Raw genomic sequence first — 27,195 nt, 5'->3', positions numbered from 1 at the left:
GTGACAGTTGTAGTTGTTGTTATTTTTTCTGTGGTCATCACTGAAAATAATCAAAACATATATATAATAGTGAATGTGGAGATAAAAATGGTGAACATTTTTGTAAATTATAGACATTTTTAGGAGAATTCCTTTCCAACCAAAATGACAAAAAATGGTAACTATAGATCTTACTTCAGTCTATATGGCTTCGAAAGGAGACATCATGCACCCTTGATGACTCTGTATATTCCATCGTCATTATTTTTTCAATTGTTTGTTTGCTTACCTGGTGTGGTAGATGCTTCACATATACAATAGACCCTGACTTCATAGTCATAGCAGATAGGAACTGGTCTTTGTATTCTATTTGTACACACTAAACCATGGTTGACATCACATGTTACACCTCTCTGCCTGGCTTCAATGTAAGATGCATACACACCGCTAGATATCATTCTGGTTCTGCACTGAATGTCAACTGGCTGTTCACAGAATTGATAGTACTTCCTTAAGGTGGGAAATGTTTCATATTCACCATCCGACAGCACACTTGGGTGAGAGACATCCATCCATTGACCCCATCCATGGAATGTACATGCAGGTGCCAATGTGCCTAAAGTTGCCTGTTGTGTGGTTGCCATGGTTTCTGGAGTCGTTTTACCTATAGTTGTGCTTGGGATGGTTTGCTCAGTGGTAATTTCAGGAGTAGTTTGCTCAGTGGTAATTTCAGGAGTGGTTCGCCCAGTGGTAATTTCAGGAGTAGTTTGCTCAGTGGTAATTTCAGGAGTGGTTTGCCCAGTGGTAATTTCAGGAGTGGTTTGCTCAGTGGTAATTTCAGGAGTGGTGTGCTCAGAAGTGACAGATGGGGTACTTTCTGTAGTACCAATTTGAGTTGTTTCTCCTGTTGGTATAAGTGTTGTAGTTTGGTTCATATTTCTTGCTGTGGTTGTTTCTGGCATCGTAGTTTCTTCTGCTGTAGTAGTAGTAGTTGTAGATGTTGTTACAGAAATAGTTTGTGTGCTTGTCTCTTCAGTAACAGGTGTGGTTGTTGCTGTTGAAAAAAATAATAATGACAAACAAAATGAATGACAATTAATAGAGTGAAACTCTTTACACGTCATATCTTGATTTCTTGAATTCATGTCTTGGCTTTGAGAACCACAGTATTCTCAAAGAGTGTAACATGATGATGACGATGGCGATGAAGAGAATATCAAGTTTGTTGTACTTATTTATGATGACCAGATAAATTATCAGCATTCACTGAAAACACCCAAAATAGACACAAGAAACACAAGCACAGGAAAATACATAATCTTACCAGGGAAAAATCTCAAATGAACTCTGTCCTGGGTATACTTGTATGCTATCATACTGTCTAATGAACCAGTTTATAAATACCTGATAAAGAAATGTTCACTAAAAGCATGCAGATATTGATAAATTAACACTGAAGTATTATTTATTAAGATGTGAAACTGTGCTATACACATTAGTTCTTCACAAATGTATACAAAAAGATGCTTACCTCCACAATTACCGCAATCTAACCTAACTGCATAGTCTTGGCACTGACCATCACTTTGTTGGCTATTTAGACACACCAAACCATTCTCCACATCACAGGTAACATTCTCTCCTGTCTGTGTGTATGGTAAACCACTGATTACATCTTGACATTCAATGGCCTCTGGGAATCTACAGAACCCGTAATATCTACGGATATCTTCCATGCTTTCTATGTCACTGCCATCATCGAATGGAGAATCTAGATTGAACCAGTCAGTAAAGCCTGGAACACACAAGGTTGGGGGTACAGATGGTTGCCGAGTTGTTGTGATGGTGACAACAGTTGGTGTTGTTTCAAGTTCTTTTGTAGATGTAAGGTATTCTGATGTTGATGTGGCAATTTCAGTTTGGCCTGTGGTTGGACTAACAGTACTACCAGATGGTGTTGTAGTCACTTCTGGTTGGCCTGTGGTTGGACTAACAGTACTACCAGATGGTGTTGTAGTCACTTCAGGTTGGCCTGTGGTTGGACTAACAGTACTACCAGATGGCGTTGTAGTCACTTCTGGTTGGCCTGTGGTTGGACTAACAGTACTACCAGATGGTGTTGTAGTCACTTCTGGTTGGCCTGTGGTGGGACTAACAGTACTAACAGATGGTGTTGTAGTCACTTCTGGTTGGCCTGTGGTGGGACTAACAGTACTAACAGATGGCGTTGTAGTCACTTCTGGTTGGCCTGTGGTTGGACTAACAGTACTACCAGATGGCGTTGTAGTCACTTCTGGTTGGCCTGTGGTTGGACTAACAGTACTACCAGATGGTGTTGTAGTCACTTCTGGTTGGCCTGTGGTTGGACTAACAGTACTACCAGATGGCGTTGTAGTCACTTCTGGTTGGCCTGTGGTTGGACTAACAGTACTAACAGATGGCGTTGTAGTCACTTCTGGTTGGCCTGTGGTTGGACTAACAGTACTACCAGATGGCGTTGTAGTCACTTCTGGTTGGCCTGTGGTTGGACTAACAGTACTAACAGATGGTGTTGTAGTCACTTCTGGTTGGCCTGTGGTTGGACTAACAGTACTACCAGATGGCGTTGAAGTCACTTCTGATGGTGTTGTAATTTCTTCTGTAAAAACAATGTTTGATCATTTGAATGTTAATAGAGGGACGTACTTAATATATCTGTTATGAATTGCATATTTTAATAACTGTTTTAAAAAATTCTGTCAGCTGAATAGAAAAAAGTAGTATACACTCCAAAACCTTACAAAATGTCTAAAGTTAAACTTTCATTTATGACTCACCGCATCTACAGAAGAAACGAACTTCATAATCTGCACATTGTCGGCCATCAGTTTGGTGCTTATTGTCACATCGTAACCCAAACATTGGTAAACACTCTACATGGTCTTGATTCAGTTGATCGTAAGACAATCCAGTTCCTCTCTCCCGACATTGGATAGCTTCTGGGTGCTTACAGAAACTGAAATGTCTTCTCAAAGAGGGCAAAATTTCATAATCGCCATCATCCTCAGCAGAGGTAGGTTCAGACACACTCATCCAGTCAGTCCAGCCAGTTTGATTACAACTTGGAACCATTATAGATGGTGTGGTTGCCATGGATATGGTTGTTGCTGCCTCTGTGGTTTGGGGAGTTGTTACTTCAGGTGTAACTTGTCTTGTGGTACTTGGAGGTGTACTGCTTATTGGGGTTGAGGTTGACACCATTGTTGTTGATGTGGTGGTTGCCATGGTACTGCTTGTTTGTCCTGTGAAAAGATTTTCTCATCATGAAAAATAGAATGGTCTGACTTGTAAGGACATACAAAGCGTATTAAACCTACCCATGTACACTACTTATGAAAATTATCACTTGCACTAATCTGACAAAAGTACATTCTGAAGTCTCTAGTACTTCAAGCATGTATTTAATTTCACTCAATTCATAAAACATGAATGTGATATCCAAACTAGCAAATAAAATCAAAAGTACAGTTACTACAGTTAAACTTGATAGTAAATTAATAAGTCCAACATGAACACATATAAAATTGCTAAAACAAATATATATGGCATTTGTTTGAGTGAGGGCGCTAATGCACATTCTAAAAAAATAGAAGAAGCGTATTGGATAAAATTTTAACCTATGTTGTTGCATTCGAATACTTTCACTTTAATAGTCTACTTCTTAGGATGATCCTTGTGCAACTTCAACTATAGCTGTGACAAGTATAATGCTACATTGAAAACTGAAAACTGAAAGAAATTGTGAATATCTTACCACAAGGACAAAAGAAGCTGACTTCATAGTCGTAACATAATCCTGCTACTTGCTGAGTATTGTCACAAATCAAACCACTGGCCAGGTCACATGTGATATGCTGATCATGGTCATTTGGTCTGTAATGGGTGTTGACTGTACGGCATTTAATGGCACTTGGAGACTCACAGAATATGTATTTCTGTCGTAAGTTGTCCACGGTTTCTAGGTCCCCTTGTGTTTGAAATGTAGGTGTGAATGCATTCAGCCATGGTGTCCAGCTATCACAGGGAGTGATGGTTGTTACGGGTGGAGAGGTGATACCTGTGGTTGGCTGGGCGGTAGTAGTAGTACCTTCTGTTGATGCGGCGGCAAGGGTGGTACTTTCTTGTTTCTGTGTTGTTATGACAGATGGCGTTTCACTAGAAGTGGTTGTTTCTTGAGTTGTTTCAGCTTTGGTGGTTTCAATCTCCATTGTTGTGCCTGTTGTAGTCCCACCTTGTGTTGTTGCAGCCTCAGTAGTTACAGCTGTAGTACCAATTTCTGTTGTTGTGCCTGCTGTAGACCTACCTTGTGTTGTTGCAACCTCAGTAGTCACACCTGTAGTACCAGTTGTTACTGTGGTTGGTGAAGGTGGTGTAGTAGTTGCTGGTATTGTTGTAAACCAGGTAGTAGCATTAGCCAATGTTGTAGGAGCAGTTGTAGAGAATGGCGTAGTAGTACACGGCTGACCCAGACAATGAATGGTATGGTTGGAACAGTAGCTGTAATCAAAGAACCATCATAGTTTATAATATACATCACGATTTGTGATTGGTGATTATTTTTCAGCTATTAAAAAGATAATATAATTTCCATACAATTTTTCCTACATCTGCCAGATACTCTTCAATGCCATGAAGAGCAAGAATCAACATCCTTAAACTTCATTTTGTTTTCTTTCAAATTTGTAGCCATTCCATCACACTTGTGAAATATCTTGATAACACAATACCTTCTTTCCCTAATATTTCTATTAAAAACATTCGCGTCAGAATCCTGAGGTTTATATTTTCAAAGTGTAACCTAATTTTTCAAGGAAAGTCCTATTTTACTTCCTGTAAGGCGCTACGAACAAAATAGCAAATCTAGCTTTATTTTACTTTCTATTCCTCAAAGTGGGTATGAAAACCAGGAATTACCTCTATATAGGTAAGCATGGCTCTTGGCAGCTATACATTATCAGAGTCTGAAGTACATTAGTATTAGAAGTCATTTGGGTCACCTACCATGTTTGACAGGGATCTGAGTAGCTGTTGATGATCTGACCATCAAAATATTTGACACCATTAACTTTAGCACAGTAACACTCTGCTGGTGGAACACACTTGTTAGTGTCTGGATCATAAACTTCATCTGATGGGCACTGACATCCTTCAACACAGCTTTGGTCACATTGTTCTATAACTGAACTGTAGTCATAGAAATTGTCACAGGTCCTGGGACATGCCGTAGTGCAGGCCTCATAGTGTCCACAGCCCTCACACTGCATGGCTGAAATACAAAGAAACAACAATATTTGATTCTTTATTTTGGGGCATCATAGAAAAAAAGTACATTTTTGTTTTTGTTGGTTTTCTTTTTTTTAAACAAAATAGTAGAATATGATAAGAATGACTTCAATTTTAGAGAAATAGGAAACATAAATTTTCATTTTTAAAAATATTTTTTCCCCCTATTTTTCATCAACACTGAATAGGACCCTTTTTTCCTAGTGAACATCATACAGTAATCAGATCATCAGAACATCATACTTACGACAGAATTCTTGTGATCTCCATCGTACAGGAATACCATTCATGTTACATTTATGCGTATAGGTAGCTATGGCTGTACAAAGACACTCGCAATCACCACCCATATCACAACCACAGGCGTCAAAAACACACCTGTCAAAGTATGGTTCATATGGAACCTCACTATGACAGGACTGGAAGTGGTCAGACTTGAGGATACTACATTTTCTGACAGCCCATGCTTTACGGTGAGGAGCCATACTACATGTATCATTAATATGGGTTGAATCTGGGCAGGATCGCAGTGATTTCCAACTGTCACCAAATTCTAGTGATGTTACAGCTGGTGGACCTCCTGATGGTGTTACAAAGTCATCCAGTTGGTCATCATTGAAGTTGCCGCACAGACCCTCAACCTATAGGCAGATCATGTAGAAGTCAATTAATGCAGAGTTAAAAACATATTCACACAAATTCAGCACAGTTTATATTTGCTGCTGATTGAATCTGAACCAAAACTTTATGAACAAAAAATGAGTTCAATCTTCCAAAATTTTACAATTTCATTTGCCAGTAAATGTCCTATTCTAATTCCAAGATGACACAATTGTTCAGACACTGTTTCTGAATGGTGTTATCATGTAACAAACGTATCAGTTATTTAATAGATTGCTTACCTGAGCTCTGTGTATGGGATCCAACTTGACGTAGACTCTAGTACCTTTATCCCACTGTACAGTGAAATGGTGCTGAACATGTACAAAGACAAAGAGACCAGCTTCCCACACTTCAAATGGTGATGGGTATGGCACATTGACAGGAGAACCTCGTATGAGTCTGATCTGATATTGTTGACCATCAACCCATACAGTGACAGCAATAGTTTTACTACAGGTTACCCCACTTGTACCACATATAATATTCTCTGATGCAATGGAGTATTGAAGATAAGGATTGCTGGAGATACTCTTTGACAGAGTATAGGTGCAGTGACCTTGGAAGGTGAACATTTTGCCGTCAAATGTTTCATAGTGAGAATCACCCCAGGCAGTACATACACCGGCACACTGTCTGTTCTCACATTCCCACTGTTGTCCATTACACAAGCTGTAAAAATAAATAACATGGAATTAAAGATATTCAAATTCACCATTGAAATCAACATCAAATGATTATGCAAAATAGCTCATTAATATTCCAACCATGTTATCAAATAATCATGTGGCTATAACCACATCTTTAATTTTTCTTTCAAATTTCTTTCTTTGGTATGTACACATTTGTCTTTTTGTATCTGGTGAAATAAACCATTCATTTATTCAATCTTTCATCAATTGTTCACTCATTCATTTGTTCATTCATTCATGCATTCATTCATTCATTCGTTCGTTTGTTTGTTCAATCATTCATTTGTTCATTCATGCATTCAATCATTCACTCATTCATTTGTTTAATCTTTCATCAATTGTTCACTCATTCATTTGTTCATTCATTCATTCATTCAATCATTCATTCATTCATGCATTCAATCATTCACTCATTCATTTGTTCATTCATGCATTCAATCATTCATTTGTTCATGCATTCATTCAATCATTCATTTGTTCATCCATGCATTCATTCATTCATTCATGCACACATGCATTCATTCCCTCATTCATTCATTCATTCATTCATTCATTGATTCACTCACTCTACACATATCACTGTATAGATGACTAAAACTTACCATGTGTTACAATCCACAGTAATAGTTTGACCTGTTTTATAGCTTTGTCCTCCGTGATGACAGGGACAGTCTTTGGTACTAACACACTGATCACCTAAACAAACAAATAAAGTCATAATCATTGTATCTGTGGTGTTCAAAAAATGGATGTTAGTTTAATTATAGTATCAGTAGGAAGGCATCTCTGAAAGCTAATTTTTTTTTCAAGTGGCCACACACATACAAATGTACCAGTCCATAGAATGACACAGGCAATGTTTTATTGCTAGCCTTCCATGAACTTGCAGTGTACTGTTTTTGGACTTCTGATATTTACACTATCTTGATCACACGGTGATTAGATTCACACAACAAAGGTACTGCTATCAAATAATTGTGTAATCTATGACATCCAACAACAATAGTTTTAGTAGGTGTCTATCTTACTAACTTAAGTCTTGATTACCAAAGCCATAACATTACCGATGACACAAGGTAAATATTGGCTGACAATGGTGAAAAGTATCAACAAAATGACAGTACAGACAATGTAATTTTTCAGAAATTAGATAGAAAAATTGACAAATATGAAGGTAATTAAAAAAAACAAAGATCCTTTTAGATAATAAAATGTGTTTAAAGTGTGTAACATACCATCCCATACGTAGCCAGGTATACATTGACATCCAGGTTGGCAGGTAGTTGATGCACAGCTACGTCTGAGGTGCATATTTGTACAAGTTAGAGGGCAGTTGTCTTTACAACTTACAAACTCCATGTTTGTTCCACACTCTGGTTGTGTAGTATCACATTCTTTGTCCTCACATTGCCATCCACCATTCATACACTCACTATGGATAGAAACAAATTTGTTACTTTTCACGTGACCCCAAAATGTCGGCTTGCTACTAGATCAAATGACTTTTATACACAGGTAACTTTTAATGTACAAGCAGTACGTTGACATTTCAATCTGGTCATCTTTGCCACCTAGTGGTCAGTTTTAACTATGGAATTTGTCATTCTGATGAGAATCGTCAACCTGTAATGACACCCAAAGCTAATAACTTGAACTACATTTCACTTGGTAATGACATTAACTATTAAAAGGTTCTTCTCTATCCTTTCCTATAAAAGGTGGAATCAGTTAAATCGTTCTAAGAGAAAACAAATATCAGCATTCTGTGGTTAACTTTGATCAATACACACAGAGTGTTATATGTGTTGAGAGTGGCTGGTAACTACTAATGATATATATTTTCAAACTCAAAAGTGCTTCAAGGATCAAACTGCTTTCTGACAAACTGAAATAGAACTCTTTCTCATGGCACAACATATACAAGACTGAGGATGCTATAACAAATTGAGAGGGATTCATGTCTAATTACACTAGTAAGGGAAAATTTCCGGATTCCTTCGTCTAAAACAAAAACTACTGTTTATTACTTTGTAAAGGAGTGTCTACAAAAAACTCACCATGCTTTGCATTCTTGTTGGGTTATCTCACCAGCTAAATAAACTTTCTCATTGTACTTGCATGGACACTCTTCCACCAATATACAGTTGCCATGGTAATCCTCTACCATACCAGGAGGACAGCTGCAACCTGGATTACACTCTTCCTGACATGCTAGATTGGTTGCCATGGCGGCACATGATGTTTGACAGGAGGACCCACATTCCTGGTAGACTTGGCCCATCTTACATTGTTGAGCTGAAGGAATGCATAATTATACAGCTTATTACCATATGTCAATCAGGTGGTGTTACTATCATTACCCTTTCTGATTGGTCAAAGTAAAAGTAAGAGGTGTATATAATTTAAACTGGGCATAAAGCAATCAACTTGTTTGTCGTAGTATGTTTATACTATGGTAGTCACACAAACAGTTCTTTTTGTCAAAGAAATATTCGGCCTGTTGACAAAATTCACAGCATCAGTAACCAACAATATACAATCACTATAATTTCAGTCTGTTTAGGTTTTACATTGTAAAAGGATGAATATCGTATACACATTAAAACTGAGTGAAATCCACATCATAATATTTGATTTGCATATTTTTTTCAAATAACACAAATATATATGAGTAAATATGTATAATACATACGACACATTAGTTGAGTGTCTCTTGTAACCATATCTCTCCAAGTGAGTATGAGACCTTTATTAGCACACTCCAATGCATAGCTGGCCAAGTAGTCACAGACGATAATCTCCACAGACTCTGGAGGACTTACACTGCATATGTCGTACATACAATCTGCATATAACTCCTCAACATTCACAGTGTTATGGCATTCTGTAAAACAGTGCAAAAAGAAGACATTTTCTTCAGTTGAACTAGCCCATTTATTTTCACCACTGTACGTTTAAAAGTCACACAAGATTGACACTAGCACAGCCAGAAACATGTCATTCCAAGAAATCAGTACAACATCTCATTTTAAATGGGATCCCTCAGTAAGGGATATTTATTTTGGAAACTCACAACTGTGATCCAAAGACTGGTCTTAAATCTGAATGAAATAATGATAAAATGTTTGCATCACCCTGTATGTAATACTTAATCTCGATCTTACATAGCTACGTCATGAGTTGAAAATACGATATTTCACATTTTACAAATTCCAATAGTGCTATGATTTTTTATCGCTTACCTGTGAAAGGAGGTTGTTTGAGGATGCCACACAATTGTTCAGCTTGCTGTTTTCGTTGGGTGTGTAAATCACACGGATTGGTTGTAGGTGGTGTTACTGAGTTACAGCTCCCATCAACTGACCATTTATCACCAAATGGTGTTGGTTGTCTTTCAATATCGCCCTCTGGTGTTAGAAAATCATTCTGTAAAAAAAACAAAAAAAAAAACATTACAACATCGCCCTATAGTGTTTAGGCAATCATTTTGTGGCAAAATGGTAGCTATTACAACATCGCCCTCTAGTGTTGAGTGCTCTCGGCCATCACGGCATATATGCAAATTACCTTCCAGGTATATATCCATAAATAGATTTTTTGCAGGTCTCACCAAACCCAAATAATACATTCCATACAAAAAAGTAATATTAATTACCCTGGGCAATAAAACATGTTTGTGATAGTTCTCATCACCCCTCCCCCCCCCCTCCCCTACCCTACCCCAGTTACCAACAAACAAAGTGAATAGTATATAATTACCTCCTGATTTCTATCAAAGGTACCACACAATCCACATGTATCATTGTAGAAGCTAGAAGTCACTTTGATGTATGCACGATTGATACCATTCCACCTCACTTGAATACCGTTGTCTAGAATCACCTTTAGAGACAAAACAACATAGACATATTAACAGCTAGACATAAACCATTTTGCTCATCTAGAATTTATCATATTTTGAATACGTGCACATTAAGTACTTGAAATAATACAGAAAGTTTGGAAGAAATAATGACACTTACCTGTTGGATTTGATTAGACAACTGTTGTATGTAGACGTTCGGAGCTTTGTATGGTAAGTCTGACTTGTCAAGATCGTAACCATTGACAACAAGGTAATGTTGTCTCTTCAATTTTACATACGTATCTTCCACATTTATGATCACAGATCTGGTAGCACAAATAAATAAGAAAATATAATAAATATATGCTATACAACTCAACATTTGACCAAAAATAGATTTAATTTTGTGAAGTAGGACTCTATCACTTCTATTTTCACGTGAGTTTATATCTTTCTTTTTTTAGGTGTGTACAATCAATCAATAAATTGATCAATCAAATACACAATCAATCAATAAATTGATCAATCAAATACACAATCAATCAATAAATTGATCAATCAAATACACAATCAATCAATAAATTGATCAATCAAATACACAATCAATCAATAAATTGATCAATCAAATACACAATCAATCAATAAATTGATCAATCAAATACACAATCAATCAATAAATTGATCAATCAAATACACAATCAATCAATAAATTGATCAATCAAATACACAATCAATCAATAAATTGATCAATCAATTACACAATCAATCAATAAATTGATCAATCAAATACACAATCAATCAATAAATTGATCAATCAAATACACAATCAATCAATAAATTGATCAATCAAATACACAATCAATCAATAAATTGATCGATCAAATACACAATCAATCAATAAATTGATCGATCAAATACACAATCAATCAATAAATTGATCGATCAAATACACAATCAATCAATAAATTGATCGATCAAATACACAATCAATCAATAAATTGATCAATCAAATACACAATCAATCAATAAATTGATCAATCAAATACACAATCAATCAATAAATTGACAAACCAAACAATCAATATTAGTTTGTAGGTGCATATCAATCAATAAATTAACTGATCAATCAAATACAATAAATTAACCCGTATCCTATTTGATGTATATATTTCAGTAACACTGTACAGTTACATGGTGCTTTCAATGCTTTCATTTGGTGAATAGATATTTACATACTAGTTCGAATACACAGACTTACTTTGTACATGAGGCCTGTCTTCCACAGTGTGTATTCTCCACTATGATACTGTAATTGTCAGTCTTCCAACTCTTCATTGCAATGTAACTACACTGCCCCATAAAACTATATTTACGGCCATCAAATGTCTTGTAATGTGGATCACCCCTGATTGAACAAGTGGCTGTGTACAAAATGAAAGTTTGAAATGATGTGTACTATACCAATATCATCAAACTTAATATTCTCTAGCGTCAAACTTCTGAAATTAGGCTTGCAAAAAATTGTATTCCTGTCAAGCAAAAATCTTTTGTAAGTCTCTAGTAAGAATATATAACTCCTAAAAAATAAAGCAAGTTATCATAAGTGGTCAGAGTCGAAAAGGCCCCCTTAAGTCACTTGTTTCAGACTCAGTCACAAGCTCCCTTAAGTTACTTGTATTTGTCATACTAATCATCACAGTATTATAAAAAAAAAGTACATAGTTTGAAGAGTGTTTTGGTTCTTACCACCACATTGTCTTTCCGTGCACTTCCAGAAACCACCTTCACATGTACTGCAATTAGAAAAAAGTTAGAACTAGAATTAGAAGTGATACAGTTATGGCACATGAATTTGGAAATATAATTAAATTTTACCAGATTTTCTCCTTGTTATAGGTCCCCAAACCCTACAACTAAAACACTAACATTGTGAATTAATATATTCCCAAAACAGTGTTTTAAATTAAAGTATTTGAGATAACATATTTATGGATTTCAATCTCATAATGCACGTACCAAGTATTACAGCCATCATCCTTTGGGATCTGAGACTGTGGAGAATACTCCTTGCCAGCATGTACACAGGGACATTCTTCTTGCATGATGCAGACACCTTCATTGAGTACAGTACCAGCAGGACAATGACACCCATCTATGCAGTGATCATCAATACACTGGTATGCAGTTTGTGTACAAGTCTGAGGACAGGCTGAACCACACTGGTCATACACCATACCACCATCACAACTCAATGCTGTGAGGAGAATAAACACAGAGTTAATATAAGGTATAAAACAAAACTATGAACAGCAAGGCAAACTGATCAAGAACCATACAGCCATAACTGCCATCACAAGTTAATGCTGTAAAAGAGAACAGCAAGTTAAGGGTTCAAGACAAACCTAACTGCATGGTCACTGCAACTCAATAAATTTGTGGGCTCTGTTATAACTCCCATGCTCTTTACCCAACCCCAACCAGAGTCCTATACAAGAGCCAACTTTGTAATCACCATAGCCAATCCCTCCAGTGTATATATATGTTACACCCAATCTGTGAAATTGCCCAATTCTTGAAATGGGTTGGTAACTTTGTCCAGTTCTTTAAATAGGCAATGGTGTTGCCCAGGTTATGAAGTGGGTATGGTAAGATATGCCCAGTACATGAAATGAGCATTTTTTATAGGACACACACACAAAATAATAAGAATCAAACATGTATTTACAAACTCATCACTTCACAATTCTTATTTTATTATAATCAGTGTAGCTTGTGTTTTTTGAGTTCGATAATCAACACCCCAGTTCAAAACTCTTCCCCAAAAATTTAATTTCGCTCCTTTTAGATCATAATCTATACTCTCATTTGTATAAGGTTGACTATTTCATGAACTGGGCAAAGTTACATGCACATTTCATGAATTGTTCAATTTCACAGATTGGGTGTAACATATACATATACTTATCTCGAAAACCACTTGATGTAGGTATTATATGATATCCTAAATGTGCTACTTTTGGCTGAAAGTCTCATTTTTAAAGTTAATATGATCACTTACGACATCTGTTTGCATTCCTCCATTGTATTATAATATCGTGTCTGCTGCATTCACTGGCATAGGCTTGGTAACTACTACACTGACAACTATCACTATCACATCCACACACGTCTTCCTTGCAGGCTTGGTAATAAGGTTCTGGGTTAACAACCTGCAACAATTAATAAAAGGTCAATAAACTTACCTATATGACAAACTGAAAGGTTCTGAAGCTTCAAAGTGTATAATGACAAGTTGTTCATATATACAAACTATTAACAGTACTTTTAGTTTTACTCCAGATCTCTATTTCAATGAACTGTCCAGAAATAAAACTTTTTAAATTCTTCATTTTGCTAAATATGAAGGTCTTAATATTTTGATATGTATTTTTCAATATCAGATTGCTGTAGAATATGGAGTATTTTCAATCAAGCGTTTATGTTTCATTTGTTTCAGACTCTGTTACTGCATAAACTTGACACTTACATTATGACATGCAGAAAACTCATCCTCCTTCAGTGCAATGCACAACATGTCTGCAGTCTCCACTTTGAGTATGGACTCAGGGTTGTCATAGCGACAAAATGGCTGCTGACTGCTATCTGGACACTCATCTGGAAGAGAGAGAGCACACACAAAACGAAATCTTTAATTTCATGAAAAAAAAGTTCACTTATCGCCATGAATTAAACAGTGTCATCAACCTTGTATGCCGACATACACAGGTAACAGTTTCACGCTCATCACCAATAAACTTATTGTATTTTCTAAATATGGCAACACAGGCAACAGTTTTGTACTCACCATCCACAATGCTAACTTGTAACTATGGTAGCAAACACTGAAGGTAAGATTTTACACTTACCATTGACAAGATCATCCATCTTATAACTATCTGCAAACTCTAAAACAGAGATGACAACATTTCCAGTCAAATCTGTCAAGTCATCAGTTGAATCTTCATTATATACACCACAAAGACCACATGTCTTCCCAGACAGCACTTCTTCTACTTGTACAGCAACAGCATCTTGACCATCCCACCTCAAGGTGAATCCAAGGCCACTACGCACAACCAAATACTGACCAATTTGTTCAAACTGCACACCGATGACACTGGCTGGTATGATGATCTCTTCATAGCCTTTACTGACACGGAAGCCATCTTGTGTACTATACATTGAAAACTGAATATCACCAATGTAGAAACTTAAGGCAGCTTGGCAGTTATCCCAGTCACTGCAACGTTGCAGGTTGTGACTGTAGATCTTAAAACTGTTATCAAAGCAGTCACCAGCAAGGAGATAACTACAAGAACCATGGAATGTGTAAAGTCTGCCATCAAATGTACGATAATGATTTTGACTCCACGAATAACAATAACCACCTTGCTGTTGGTCAGGGTTGGGTACTGTATTAACAGCATTTTCTGTCAATAAAAAATCCACAAAAACAGAATGGTTTAAAATATCTTACTTACTTGGGAAGATAGTACCCTCCCTAATGTGATCAATATTGATACAGCTTGTGACACTGCATATAAAATCAGATGATTTGCATATTAGCTATAATAATATGTAGTAGCTAATTTGCATATTCATAATGCCGTTTTACTGATTCATCTTAGCTTAGAATACAATCTTTTGGGCTTTGAACTAGTTGAATTTGATCACCTCACAGATGATAAAATGTTGGAACAAATAGAATAACAGAGTAAATGCTGAGTCACTTAAAATGACTAAAATTCATAATGTCATGCAAATTAATATCTTACCAATTTGACAGATGAAGGGCTTTTCCTTTGGACAGCAATCATCATCAAGCTCAAATAAAGGATCAGATCTTGGCTTTTCCCTGTAAACAAACAGATAAATACCAGATTTCATTTCAACTCTCCTTTTGATATTACTGTGCTTGGTTTGAAAATAATGGAAAAAACACAATTATTTTGAAAGTATAGTTATGTATGCTTTCTAATCATTGGTAAAATTGTAATGGCGTCAGATAATTCTCTTCTGTTGCCATGACAACATTTGCACTGACTTCATGAGAAATGATATCCAAAAAGTGACTTACACTTGACCATGCATTATAAATCAAACACAACCAAATTCTGGGGGGTATATATCCCTTAACAGCATGATTATAAGAGAATGTATCGACTCACCAGAGCTGACAGCATTCTTGATTGTCATCAGTATCACGACATGGGTTTCTATTTGGCTGATTGACTGACCATCTATCTGTGTCCACATTGGATCCATTCAACCACAGATACTGACCATCCTCTGTCTGGGAAGTACATCCCACCCAGTATCCATGTGTGTCTGGATGTTCTAATGCCTGACTGCTCTTCAGGTGATCCCGTATGGTAACGTGGGCATGTTGCGATGCAAAAATAGCAAGATGAGCACTTTTTCCATTCTCTGAAAATTCCTGATCGCAATACTGATTAGCATCGTTCCAACTCAGCATAGGGGAGGTCACAATTTTGAATACACTATCACCAATATGTACCTCATCTGTAAGGATAAACAGAAAGTCTTATCACTCTGCTGCAGGTTTCCTATCATTCCAGATCATCCTCATTAATGGCAGCTAACTCAGTAACGATGTACACATTCTATACTTAATCATATTGGTAATCTTCTTTTCTGTACATATGTTCCATGCAACTGACAGAACTAGCGGACAACCTGAATAATTCATTTGTACAAATGGTGAATTACAAGAACTCAATCAGTAACTATAGGTGTAAAACACTGTCCTATCATTGTATTTCAAATGCTAAAAGGAACATTTGTTTGCGACAGCAATGAACTATACTTTGAAACAAAGATATCAACTGTTGCAGAATCACGATCCCCTGTATGTGGTCATCACATCAATCCTAGTTCTCACCTCTCAAAATAAGATTGTCATAGTTTTGATCAGTTAACTCCATATATGCATTTACACATGGTCATGCCTATGTGTCATCAACTTTTCAAAACCTCACAGCACACCATCACTAGAGGGTGATTTACTACATAAATTTATAATGCTTTACCTTGTCCTTCTGGTTCTTGAGTTGGGTAGCCTGTTGGATGAATCACAACTGGTGTTTGGTCTTCAATAGCTGTTGAATATGAAAAAAAAAGTGTTATCTATAACATGTACTGCATGTTCCTCTATATAAGTAGAAATTAGTGACAAAAATCACATTCAGTGATATATGAAACTGAACTGGGACAAAAAATGTAATGTAGTGTTTTGAATAACCTTACCTAGGCACTGAAGTTGAGGTAATGCTGGCTGCCAAATATCTGCATTAAAATCACAGCTATAAGAAGCAGCTACTGGCTGAGATGGTTCATACCCTGGTAAACACTGTATTTGGCATGATTTCACATTGTTCCTGATTTCACAGCTGAATGCACCACTTCCAGGGGCACTAGGTTGCTCACATATGGCTGTCAACAAAATATCAGACAGATCATGAGTGAAAATAATAAAATCTCTGAACTAAATGAGATATGGACTGAAAGATCTGTCACTGAAAAGAGCGCCACCAACAGTTCAACTTCATCAGTCTAATTGTAATATTCTTACATTCTTTGATTCATTTCAAATCAACAGATGCACCCTAATTGTAGTCTTCATACTAGATACTAAATTTCTAAAATTTATTGCAAAATACTTCTTTTATAAAAGGAATACATTACTGGAATTTGGAGGTAGGAAATAAGTGCTAAAATGTTTATATAAGAGCAGGAGCCAAAACGAAATTTATATTGCAGAGCTAGGGGTGTACAGTCCATGTATTTATGTTGATTTTTCACAATCAAAGATCCAGAAGTACCAGTACACTCATAAAAAATCAAATACCTCACTTCAAATGTGTTTATGCTGGTTCAGCTTGTAGTTGTGCCAAAAATCGTTTTAAGTTTGAAGTACTTTTTAATATTTTTTTTTTGGCTTGTTGCAGCTAGTGATGCAGACTCAAAGATTAAGACAATTTTTTCATTGTTTTGCCTTCGACAACAGAATGCTCTCATATTTCTACACTATAACAAAAAAGGTATCTACAACCAAATTTGTACTGGTTTGTCAGTTTCTAGACAGTCACCATGGAAAAGTTATAGATATTAAAGTACCAAGTCCCATTTTTCAGAAATGAAAACTTACAATGTTCACAGTAGAATCCAGTGAATCCGTGGTTACATGTACAGTGGTAATTCTGTGATTCAGGATTACTGATGCATGTAGCACCATGCATACATAAATTGTTGTCACAGTAATTGCTTGGGTCTGTAGAATGGAAAAAAATTAGTGTTACAACAAATACTATAAAATGTCTGTATAAAGTTATTCTTGAGACTTCCTCAAACCATACGCTCTAATTTGCTTATTTCTTCTGATAAAGAAGTTTTATATAGATTGATGGTGGAAACATGTGTTGTCGCGTCAGTGCAGTAAGTTCATATCTGCCTATACAATTACCTAACAGATACAACCTTTCTGCACTGACACGACGATGTGTGCATGTGCCTGTGTGTGTGTGTGTGTGTGTGTGTGTGTGTGTGTGTGTGTGTGTGTGTGTGTGTGTGTGCCTAGTCACTGTAACAAAGTATTTCCAACAAATTTATCTCAATATCTACAAAGACACATATGCAAACTTACTATTCTCACAGTGGTCACCAGTAAACCCAAGCAAACATACACAGCGGTCGGGTGATTGGCATACTCCATTATTCTGACAGGGTGGGTCACACACAGCTGAAATGGGCACAAAACGAAGACAAATATATCGATAACTGCTGCTGTATATACGGGAAATGCTAGCAACCAAAACTAACAAGTAACATGCCACAGAATATGTAAAGTTTTGCAGCAATCCCATCTGAATCATGTTTTCAAATCCAATTTCTAAAATTAAAAGTTTTCAACTCTAACATCTGAGAAAAGAATCACTTGTTTGACTATAAAAACCTAAATCATTTAAGGAACTGATACCAAAAATTATCAAGTCAAAATTACAGCATTTGCATAAATTTTGGCAATTTTATTTCAGTACTGTGACACAATCAGATGACTTGCATTTATTGTTGCACATACACACAGTAGATATTGCTTTGTTCTAATTATTAATTTCATATCAATATAAGAAAACACAAAAGATAAATTTGACAGTTAAATGTCAGACTTACGAACACAATCAGGACTGGTTGAATCTGGTAGCCAGACTCCGTCATTGAAATTACATGTGTATATCGTATGTGTTGGGTCTGTTTCCCAAGTAAAGCCAGTTAGACAGGATACTTGTAAGACACTGTCAATTCAAAAAATTAATCACTCATCAATAGAAGTAATAAGATCATATCAATATTCAGATACAACAAAATACTGTCAGGCTTGAGTGTCATGTAGTGACTTATTCTAACAATAAAATATGCCAGTGAGGGCGCTATTTCAATTGCCTAACTCTGCTATATTCACAAAATAAAACTTAATTATCTGCAACCTTTCAAATTTAACTTTATATTCTTTGTAATATGGTACTGTCACTATTCATTTTCAATTGCCTTCACACTACTGTCATAAATCTGTATGAAACAGTTTTGAATGTCTAAATCTAGGGTCTAACTCTACTTTCATAAACTGAAATGAGAAATGTAATGACTGTTGACATTTTTAAACGTAGTTTAAAGACATATCTTTTTAGACAACATTTTAAGTGATTGATTTTAACTTGTTGGTTTTTATACATTGTGAATTATTTTAATCGGCCAGTTTCACACTTAGTCCCTTTTTGTGTGCTGTTATTTTCTTTACTTTACTGCAATTTTTTTAAACTTCAGTCTGTACAATGCGCTGAGACGCATGTGTAGCGCGTTTTCTTACAAGAAATAAAATAATAATAATAATAATAACATGTAATTGTTTGATTGCCTAACTCTACTGCCAAAATTTTGTACAGAATTTTTGATTGCCTAACTCTACTGTCAAAATCTTGTACAGAACTTTTGATTGCCTAACTCTACTGTCAAAATTCTGTACAGAACTTTTGATTGCCTCTAACTCTACTGTAACAAAACTAACTCTATGGTCAAATTTCTTTGTGAAACTTTTGATTGCCTAACTCTACTGTCAAAATTCTGTACAGACCTTTTGATTGCCTAACTGTACTATCACAAATCTGGGCTTTTGGTTGCCATATGACATCAAACCCTATCTATCTGTACAGGCTGCTATGTCAACCAAAAGTACAAAAAAATGAAATTTTTCCTACCTTTCCGTAGGATCATTAAATATAGTGTTCTGGCCATTGTATGGTGCCCTTGGTAAATTTTGCAAACAGGTATTCCCTGCTTCAGGTTCATCTAAAAAAATAACATAAATGAAAGTTTATAAAAAAATATGTACAATTGTATGTACCGGATACATTTAGGAAAAGTAAACTTAATCTAAAAAGTGAATATTGTACAAAAATATTTGTCACTTTGTGAGATTCCGGAAATCTTAGTAACTTTAAGTTACCTATTCATTTTATTTGTGGGCCACTATTACAATTGCATCAAGAGAAGTACAAAGGTTTACAATGATGGTTTGGTACTACTTGTTGAAACTCACCAAACCTTCACAGAAAAGCATTTTGCTCTAATAAAAATGTTTTTTGTTCACAAATATTCACCAAATGACTTATTTCAAGAATGGACCTGGGACATTTTTTTACAAGAAATCAAGAGATATAATTTCACATTTTTTTATGTGAACGTTGAATTATGACTCAATGTGACAATTTTTGACCCGTGAAAACGAGTATTTTATACTATCATTTATAGCATGCAGCATTGTGACTAATCAAGGCCATGGGGAAAACCACAGTAGGGATTTGTGTTTTTATCTCCCTACAATCAACCGTACCTACGATGTGTCAATATTTGACAACATAAATGCCCTCGCTTCTTGTCAATCACCTGGCGGAGTGCGTCATCGCATGAATAAACTTCCTTCATACATGTATCATATACAGTTTCTCGGTAATTTGACTGGGGTGACACATTGATTTAAAACGCAGCAGTGACCATGACATTGAACCAGCAATACCCCCAGTGAAGACGTATTCAGAACAAAAAACATGTAAAGTTCGTCTGAACCATGCCATGCATGCGCATGCTATGTAGAAGGCCAGGGTAAAACCTCCATTCTCAGACCACTAGAACTTAGAAGAAGAGCTCCGGCCACACCACTACCAGAACCACAGGCACTCGAATCAATGTGTATGATTTTAAAAAAAAATATGTATGTAAATAAATCATACATATTTTTTTTTAAAATCATACACATTGATTTGAGTGCCTGTGACCAGAACCATGATTTTATTGGGAGATGATTTGAGATCTCACATGCCAGAATATAGCCGAACTTATGTAGTCACACAGGTCATCATCGGGCACGACCACTAAAAGCTTTTTAAAAATAGCCGCTAGCCGCCTCAGACCACTAAAAAGAGTGGTCTGAGGTTGAGCAGTAACTTTATTCACAGACAAGTAACACATGTAATACTTGCATGTTACTTATCTGTCATGCATGTCTGTGCTTTTATTAACATGGAATACTAATAGTATTAGTAAGAGTTAATCACTAGCGCAAGCGCTGCAAGGGAGGGATACGTGCATATATACTGATGTATAAATGCTGCAGTTTCAAGGTCTGATGTGAACTTACCCGTTGTGGTGTTCGGATCCGGGTTACCAGCTGACGGAATCCGTGCTGAGAAATGTGGAAATCAGATCAAACTAACACATCACTCAAATTGCAAAGTGAAACACGCATGCGTATTGTAATTAGGATAAAAATCACATGGGCGGAGTTTGCACAGTTCAGCGTGAGTAACTTGACAATATTGTAGATGTATAATACTAGTACATGTATTATATATACATATATAGAGAGAAGGATTACTTACGTATTGGCGCTGCTCTTCCGTTTCTGACACGTGCACTGTAATTCAAGGAATAAAATTAGTAACCGTTTCAGTCGCTCTATGGTTTTTGCATTCAAAATAACAATTAATATATTTCAATTCTGGGAGTCACAAGTACACTGTGAAGTAATCCGGAAAAATTTAGAATATCATATTTCTGGCTTATGAATTCTGACGTCAAGGTGGGTAAGATTTTATCCTAGCTAAGTGCTATTCCCATGGCCCAATTACTAATATGCAAGCATGTCAGCAGACATGCACGTTTACCCAATGTTTAATGTGGATTGAGAGAGAGAGAGAGAGAGAGAGAGAGAGAGAGAGAGAGAGAGAGAGAGAGAGAGAGAGAGAGAGAGGGGGGGGGAGGGGGAACTAGTTGACGGTCTCAACTTTGCTAATTATCTCTTCAGTAATACTTTTCTAACTCAACGACTCGAAACTTAATACAATGTAAAAACAATATTTTCAATATATACGTCAAGAAAAAAATGACAGAAATTGTCTAAATCTACACAGCAAATGCAGTTTGTTCGCTGGGTTAGAAGTACATATTTATGTGTGTTCCTAAAATCAAAGATAGGAGAGGGATGAACGTAAGATTTGGGTTAAGATATCATATACTAGTACTTGTCCCCTCGTACATCACTTCTTTACAGGCCCAGTTAAAGTTCGAGTTATGCATTAATATTTATGTGTGAGAAACGATATTGTCTGACATAGCCATATATATCATGCATATGGGTTTGTTGCGAAGCGACACTGCAATAAAGAAAAAAAAGTTGGTCCTGAAAAAGGGAGTACAGTCCAATGATTTCAAAATCTGAGATTGAAACATGACATGAGACGATAACATCTGTTGATAGCAAAGTGGGTGAAAATACCAGTAAAATAAATATGTTATATGGCTTTGAAAAAGGAAAAAAAAGTGAAGCAAATTATTGCCTACCTGTCGCTGTTGCCACGTTGAGAAGACCAACTTTCTACGGTGTACAGCTTGAGTATGATCATCAAAACTACACATAGCGTCTGTAACTTTGTTGCACAATTAAGTGCCATTTTGCAGAAATTAAACGCCCAATAAAACGAAAGTTTTCAAACTTTTAAAATAAATGGAAATCGAAACAACCGGAATAGAACTGGACAAAAAGCAAGTCTCGATTGATTTTAACAGGGTTTTTTTTTCAGGGCCGAACCGTTTTTATGGCTGACTATTGAAAGGTTCTTCGTGACTCGTAGTGCCACGGAGAAATGCACCGATTTTAATATTCGCCAGTGGTTTATATCTCATAGAACTAAACTATTGGACCAATGAGAATGCTAGAATCAATATGTTAATGAGATTACTTTCTCGTTGCTAAGTGTATATTACAGAGACAATTAACTTCTGAGCCAGCTGTAGCGAGAAATTGACAAGCCCTTCTTCCAGGAACCCCCTCCGCGTGCTGCTGTGTGATTGGCGTCTGATCTAGGTGTAGTACGTTGTTTTCCAGCACATAAGTGACCTCACGATTAGTCCAATGACTGGCATCCCACATCCGCTCCTCTAACACAACGGATTTTAGACCACGAACAATCACTTTTTTTACGAAATAATCTCAATATTGATGTCAGATAACGTAAACAACAACAGGCCAATCAGCGTTTAAACTTCCTGGGTTGAGTTCTGCCAAAGTTTTCACATTTAACCCTCGATCTCCCTATTCAATCGCTCATTATAGAAACATATATAGATTTAGGTATGTTTACGATTCGACTTGGACACAACCACCAGGGATATTTAGGAAACTGTTGAATTTAACACTGTAAATGTTCGCTCTGGAAATATGCGCCCCGACTTGGAGAACACCGACATAGACACATAGACGTGTCGGAATTCTTGGAGCGCATATTTCTAGAACTGGGTAAAAGTTTATAACATAGTTTGGAGTCGGTGTCATCAACTAACTTCATACATCAAGAGTCTAGTAATTTATTTGAAACTAATAAACTATTAATTCACACACAAAATAGGTTATCTTCCATTTTGATCTTGAAACGGACATATTTCGAACAATCATAACAGTTACTCTTCTTTCTTCGGTGTCTAAACTGTATCACGATCATAGGGACACGCAGTTTTTCTTTTAATCATTGTTTTCCTTGTCTACAGGCTATATAATAACGTCTTGACTTTAGTAGATTTCCCTAAAAATTTGTAGTAGCCGAATTCGTGTGATATTTTCCTTAGGAAAATAATTATAGTACATGTCCCTGTGAACTGGATATGAAAGATTGTTTGAAATATGTCTAGGTTATATACTTTTATTCTTTGTTGTAATGAACATTTTCGTTCAAATGATATGGTTTATTTCTTTTTTGTTCCATATTATTTAAAAAAGAAATTATTGAAACTCATTGTCTGAACCCTTTCGCGTAATCAAACCATTCGTGTGGACACACGTCGCGTCTTGTCGCCGGGGGTCATCATCGCTAGTAGTAGTACTAGTAGTACACCGCCGAGTGTAAACACTTGCTTTCCGATAAACTGCAGTAAGAAGTTGTAAACTTGTCGAGTGTGTCCAATTCTATCAGTGATTAAGGGGTTCACAGAACCCTGTGATTTTAGCATGAATTCATGGTTAAAACAGATATCTCACTCGTAGGCACTCCTCTCCTATCGGATGTTACTACGATATTCTTCACACACAAACTGTATGTGTGTAGCAATGTGCCTGATTTATACATTGATGCGAACAGATGACTAAGACAAATATGTATCAAATAAAAACATAAAGAGTCGATCCCATATTAATTTCGACACCTGTGGAGACAAACATGGTTTGCCTTGGTCCCCGCTGATGTGGTCGTACTAGACTGAATGCGTTTTATGCTCAGACCTACATATAGTACATGTAGCTAGCTGGTCTATCTAATTCAATGACATTTGTTCAATACAAATCCCCCCACCCACCCACCCCCACACACACACATACTTACATACATACATACATACATACATACATACATACATACATACATACATACATACATACATACATACATACATACATACATACATACATACATACACACACACAGACAGACAGACATACATACATACATACATACATACATACATACATACATACATACATACATACATACATACATACATACATACATACATACATACATACATATACATACATACATACCGACAGAAAGACAGACAGACAGACAGACAGACAGACAGACAGACATACATACATACATACATACATACATACATACATACATACATACATACATACATACACATACACACATACATACAGACAGACATACATACATACATACATACATACATACATACATACATACATACATACATACATACATACATACATACATACATACATACATACATACATACAGACAGACAGACAGACAGACAGACAGACACACACACACACACATACATACATACATACATACATACATACATACATACATACATACATACAGACAGACAGACATACACACACACATAAATACATACATACATACATACATACATACATACATACATACATACATACATACATACATACATACATACATACAAAAAAGACAGACAGACAGACAGACAGACAGACAGACAGACAGACAGACAGACAGACAGACACACACACACACACACACACACACACATACATACATACATACATACATACATACATACATACATACATACATACATACATACATACATGCATGCATGCATGCATGCATACATACATACATGCATGCATACATACATGCATGCATGCATGTACTTTAGCATGCACTATTCTCTCTCTTCAGTATCATGCATTTTTTAAATAGTTAATTTTGCATTTATTTGTTAAGGGACATATTAGGGACAATTATGTATATTTTATGTGTGTGTATATATATTTATATATGTGTGTGTATATATATATGTATATATATATATATATATATATATATATATATATATATATATATATATATATATACATTTTTGTATATATATATATATATATATATGTGTGTGTGTGTGTGTGTGTGTGTGTGTGTGTGTATGTGTTGAGGGTAGAAGAAAATCAAGTAGGGTTTTTCGTCTCTACAAGCCTGTTTCGTGAGTAAATCACTCGTCAGGAGATGCTGACGAGTGATTTACTCACGAAACAGGCTTGTAGAGACGAAAAACCCTATTTGATTTTCTTCTACCCTCAACATATACTCCGCTCTGCGTGCAGACGTATCGAGCACTGTGCTACGGATAAATCTTACCACTGACTTCCTATATATATATATATACTACCTGTCTGCACATTTATATAGTGAACGACCACTCCAGTCCTGTGGTTCAATTTTTTGAAAAATTATAAATCAACGTCGAAAATACCCCTCTACCTCCCGATCCGCAGTGTAAAAGCGATACACCCCTCCTTCTTTGACCAGTAAATTCAGGTGAAGCCCTCCCCTTTAGTTTGCCGTTCATCGTTCCGTAACAACTGATGGCTCACTTGTATTTACATATTTAAACCAGGGTTGACACAGATGTGCGAAAAAATGGCGTGATGTTGTAAGACATATGGTTTTTGTTATTTTTTACTCATTTTACGTAGTTAGTGTCAAACAGCTGTGGGATGGAAATATATGTATCTGAATTAGATCAATGTATTTCCTGTTTGCGTAGAAAACGTTATAGAAGACGGTTAAAGGTTCTGAACTGTTAGTTGGCTTAGATAATATATTAAATGTTGCTTGTCAGCTAAATTTCGATACAAGTTGTATCTTTTGAGTATTGTAAGATATGTTTTCCGGTAGATGTACGTGCATGTAATGTATTATAAGGACAATGTGCGTTATGAATATGAGTAAAATTGAACATGAGGGCGCCTTCAGAATTACAGGTGAGGGAATCAGGGTTCTTTTTTTTCTAAATTGGTTCTCAATGGAGGAACATATCTAAGAAAATATTATTAAGAAAGGTTACATTTTACTTTGACTCATTATAATTATATTAGATAACTGCACCGTTGTATGATTCAGGTATCCCACCGCTGCCACCATTAACACGTCGCACTGCTGCCACATCCCATTGTACCGAATACACATATCAGTCTTATCACTGCTGACAAACTAACCATTCGGTGAATCAATTGTACTTGGAATGTCAGGAGAGGAGTGTGTCTCACAGGATAGAAAGGGGTAATAGTAAAATCTGAAGCTATTTGGGATAATGTTGTGAAGTGGGGATATTTACCCAGGCAATATCGGTAGTGCATCCATGTAATCTTTTTGTCTCTATCAAATGGATCCAAACACGGAAATTGCCTTCACACATTAACTGTGGTGACAGTAGCAGGCCGGGGAATAACCAAAACCATTAAAATTAGAAGAAAAAAACGATAGCAGTGGTGGGAAGAAGACATTATTTTTGAGTCTGACTCGTGTCCCTTTTCATTTCTGTCAACATTTTAGCCTAATGTTTATCATATATTTGAATAAGGGGTCATGTTTTAGAGAAAGGAAATTGAGGGTGGTCACTTTTTCGAAACCATAGTGGGGAGCACCTTTTACGTAACAGACCATACTTTATTCTTGATTACTCATTTAACCAGTTCGAGGTTTCTCGTCGTTGTTTCTGGTTGAATAAACAACACAGTGATGAATACTGCTT

Source organism: Glandiceps talaboti, chromosome 2 (assembly GCF_964340395.1).
Source record: "Glandiceps talaboti chromosome 2, keGlaTala1.1, whole genome shotgun sequence".
Classification (NCBI taxonomy): Eukaryota; Metazoa; Hemichordata; class Enteropneusta; family Spengelidae; genus Glandiceps; species Glandiceps talaboti.
This window is presented reverse-complemented; position numbering follows the sequence as displayed.